Source organism: Alosa alosa, chromosome 18 (genome assembly GCF_017589495.1).
Source record: "Alosa alosa isolate M-15738 ecotype Scorff River chromosome 18, AALO_Geno_1.1, whole genome shotgun sequence".
Taxonomy (NCBI): domain Eukaryota; kingdom Metazoa; phylum Chordata; class Actinopteri; order Clupeiformes; family Clupeidae; genus Alosa; species Alosa alosa.
Window position 1 is genome coordinate 3,573,026 of NC_063206.1, and position 4,718 is coordinate 3,577,743.

Here is a 4,718-nt window from a genome sequence, read left to right on the forward strand (position 1 = left end):
AGGGCCAAGACCCTTCAGGAATGACTTGAAGTTCAAGTGCTTGAGGTGACGGTCTAGGGGGGTGTTTCTCCCCTGCTGTTCCAGAACCTGTTCCACTTCACACTGTGAGCCATGCTAGGGCTCAAAGAGGCATTTACCTGTAGTGTCAGGAGGAAAGTGCTGTATGCATAGTTACTGTGTCCATAGGCGTTATAAAAAAGCAAGGCAACCTTATAAAGCCTCATGAGTCTCTCTCCATCACCTTTTTTTACGGCATCCATCATGTCCAGGATGAAGAACCCAAAGCTGAGCCTTGCCAGGGTATGTTTTTTTCTTGTGGTCACGATGTGAGTGTGTATTCCTCAGGCAAATTCTGAGATGAAAAGTTGTGCTTTTTGATCTCGTGTCTCTTGCCTTGAGGTATGTGTAGACCAGTCCACATTCCTCCAATCGACAAGGATACGTTTTTTTTTTTTTTTTTTACATGATGTTGCTTGAACTTCAGAGATGCTGCTTACAGCATCTGGGACATCACCGAGTAGAATGCATTTGTCCACTACCTCCCGTTTTTTCACACAACCAGGCCCTCTTCAATTCAGAGGGGTATTCCAGAAAGCAGGTTTACTGGCTTAACTGGGTATGTTAACCCAGAGTAAACGGTAAACCTGGGATTTCAGTTCCAAAATGATCAAACTATGTATGTAACATAGGTTCTGAACTGAACCTGGTAGGGCGTAGGTTATGTTCGCTTATTTAAGCGCACGTTCAGCCAGGCCGCTGTTTTCACACTTGTCACACAATGGCGTTTCCTTTTGAGGAAGGTCCAATTGACATTGAAGCACAAATAATTCGGGCTATTCACCGTGAGAGGGTGATAAGACCACGAAATGATATCCTTTCTTTTCCTAATGAGTTTTTGCGAGAGCGCTACTGTTTTTCTGCGGAATCTTTACTATATTTGAACAACATTCTCCATCCCCACATTTCGAATGTTACGCATCGTGGATTCGCTCTCAATTCTCTCCAAACGATGTGCATCGCTCCGTTTTTTTGCCAACGGGAGTTTTTTTGTATAATGTTGGAGACTCCGAGCATATCGGCAAAGCAACTGTTTGTCGGGCGGTACGTAAAGTTTGCCTTGCGCTAAAGCGGTTCATGCGCAACTTCATTAGTTTTCCTGGCCACAAACCTACGAGGATCATCAAAGTGGAGTTTCACCAACTGGCAGGTCCGCAGCCTTTTACCAAATTTGCACCGAAATTATCTTTGCTGGGGAGCTTTCAAATGATGGGCCTTGGCTATTTCAGGCTTTCCAAACATCATTGGCTGCATTGATGGGACTCAATTTATGACAGACAGGGATGCCTATTAAAGCGCCATCCATAAACAAGGCAGATTATGTGGAACAGGAAAGGTTTCCACAGCATAAACGTCCAAGTAGGTGTAATGGATAGGCTATAGGCCACTTTTATTTTTTGACACTCTGTTAATGATGTTGATGTTTAAAACAAATTTAATTTAACTAATTGTCAGATGATATGTGATGCCTCAACCTCAACACAAACGTGGAGGCGAAATGGACAGGGTCAGTACACAATGCCAGGATGTACCGGGAATGTAATTTGAGCAACAAGTTTCAACGGGGTGCGTTTATGTCTTATGCAAATAATCAGATCCACTTATAGGCTAATTCATGCGTAAGCTCTAACTTAATGTTCTATGTGCAATTACAGGAGAATTTGATGGGTATCTTCTGGGGGATAGAGGATACCCATGCCTTCCGACACTCATCACCCCATACCCTGATCCGAATCCTGGAGCGCAAACCAGATTCAACGTGGCCCACAGCAAAACAAGAGTTAGAATCGGAAAATACTTTCGGGATTCTCAAGGAGAGATTCCAGTGCCTGCGTGGGCTGAGGGTCTGTCCTGAGAGGGCATGTGATATCATTGTTGCGTGTGCCATATTGCACAACATTGCTACGTTGTGCAATGAATTAGTTCCAGATATTGAGGAGCTGGTACCCGAGGACCACATTCAGCAAATCGACATCAGAGATGGTGTGGTGATTTTATCTAGACATGATAATAATAATACTTGTGTGTGTACTGGTTTATTAAGGAGACCTTCCATTTACTATGAGAACATTGTTTGTGCAGCTGTTATGCAACATTTACTGGAAGTCATGAAACTGGACTGTCAAAGGCTAAGAGTGGAAGTAAACAAGACAGGGCCTGGGAGAGAAAGGTGCTTACCAGAAGGGCAGAAATAGAAGAGGCTAGCAGAAGAGGAAAAGCAGGGACCTCCCAGAGAGAGAAAGTGAAACCAAAGTTGAAGTGACACATAGAACCAAATCAAAACGTACCCTGCCTGGCAACAGATTACACATAGAACCTGGACACATGTATTCTGCCTAGCAACACACATTTTTTAATGTTTATATGAGGAGGAGTTTCCACCAATATCTCAAGTCCCAAAACGTTCTGATTGGCTAAAAGGGGCCTGGTGACGTTCCTGGGGATAGGAACGCCCCTCAGGCCCCTGAGAGCATAAAGAGAGAGCTCAGGCACATTCAGATCAGATCTCATCGAGGTAGCAGCTGCCACTCATCACTCTATTGCCTGGCCGGTCCAGTCCTGGCGCTGTTTGGATTGTATTATCACTGCAATACGGTGAATAAAGGATCAACAGTCTTCAGCTTCTCTCGTCTTGGTGTTCTCCTTCGGGTCTTTGACATCAGAGTGCTAGTTGGATTGGAGGTTCGGGAAAGTGGATAGTTTTTCCACGACAGATCTGGAGGTTCCTACCGAGATTTGAAAGGATTCAACAAGGGAAGCAGTTCCGTCCCGGGTGAAGCAGACTTCTCCAGTGCAGCTCTCCGGGCCCAAAAAAGGTAAGCATCTTAGCTTATTATTAGGGAGAGCTGTACTGTGGGAGCCGGTGGGTAGGCCGGGAAGGGGTGCTGACCTGAATCCTCAAAAGGGATAGTGGAGACACAAGACAGAGATTGGGTTGTACTGTTGGACTTAAAAAAGCGTTTTTTTGTAATTTTAAGAACCGGTTAAAAATAGTTTTCATGGAGAAAACTGAGTTAAATGGCCATGTAATCATTTCCAAGGAGGAAATCTGGTTTTCAAGGAGAAAGCTAAAAGTAGTGTTTTAATTTCCAAGGAGGAAATCTAGTTTTCAAGGAGAAAACTAAAATAATATTTTGTGTAAAGGGAGCACGGGCTGCCCTAAAATATGTGTGGTTCAGAGAAAAGAACGGATTAATAGGTAAACTGCAATATTAGCTGTGAGTTAAATGTGTGAAACTGTCCTGAGCAAAGGGTGATGAACAAAATATATTTTACTATAATCTGCTGTTGTTTCTGTGAAAACTGAGCCGTTGTGTTTTCTTTTGCTGCCTGGGCATGGGCCCACAATAGATGCGAGACAAGCGCACATACAAATTTGAGGTAGAGGAGTTTGAGGGAAGAAGGATCATGCACAGCTGACAGGCGGGCGTCAAACTCACATAATAGAAGTTGCGGCTGCAATATTCATAAGAAGGTTGCACAGCAACCATAGTCTGAACATAAGGAGATTGTTACAGTTGTTGGAGGTTTATGCAGATGCCCCCCCGAGCCCCCTGTTAGAGTAGCGGTGCCCAAGCTTAGGATTGTGAGAGACCATAGGCCAGAGACCCTAGGAAAAGTCCTCTACCGCTTTGAAATCTCTGATGATTCAGGTGAGGAAGAGCCTGACACAGACTCTCCAGAAGAATTCACTCCAAACAGTAGCGTGAGAGAGGAAGAGGCAGACATTGGACCAGGGGAAGTAAGTGCCCCACCAGAAACAGGCTACAGCAGCCTAGGGTCAGAGGAGGAGGGGCGCCAGGAGTCAGGTCAAGGGGGTCTAGTGAGAGCCCCAACTCCCTATCCAGGTGACACCGTATCCCACCAGCTAATTCAGAGTCCATTCCGTATAGTTAACAGCCCAGCCATCCCCCGATACAGCTCACCGCCCTCTACAAGCTATAGCCCGACCAACCCCCGGTCTAGCTCAAGCTACAGTCCAACTGTGCCCCAGCAGGAGGAGGTTCACGGCCCGACTGAGCCCCAGCCAGTGCGGGATATAGAACAGGTGCTGAGAGGGATAGTTGGCCGAGATAGAGGTAGGCTGGCCAGTTTTATGAGAGTCTTTATCAGTGTCAGTGTTCTGGAACAAGGGAAGGAGCACTAGGGATAAATATTCAGTTCATGTTGACCACCTTGACAAATACGGAGGAACTCACTCAAGACTAGGCACCAGCGTAGCACCATTGGCACTGCAGACAGTAATAGAGCAGGTAGGAAAGTTTGTAGGGGTGAACACAAGGCCAGTGGTTGACCAGCTCTTTGCCCCACCTGAGGGAAGGAAGCGCAAGTTTGAGAGGGACTCCCCAGCTGCAAGAAGGAGAAGGACAAATAGAGATTATAGATAGGAAGCTAGTGAAAGGGGAGGTACTACTGCAAGGTCTCTATAGCAACTGCTTGAGCTGAATAAACTCCACAATAACTGCATAGAAAAAACTTGTAATCCGCTAACTTTGCTTAAATTGAAAGTGTTCTACCTGCTCCAATAAAATAAAGAGAAAATAAAGCCAATAAATGTACTTTGTAAAAACAAAATAAAAGGTTAAAAGGTAATCTTGAGTGAAGAGGTATTATTGAAGAGGAAAAGATAAAAACTCAAAGCCCCCACTGATACAATAACG

General features: G+C 45.1%; 1 pseudogene; it reads left to right on the forward strand.

Moving 5' to 3' along the window:
* Positions 1-778: 778 nt before the first annotated feature.
* LOC125311895 lies at positions 779-4,204 on the forward strand (annotated as a pseudogene).
* Positions 4,205-4,718: the final 514 nt, after the last annotated feature.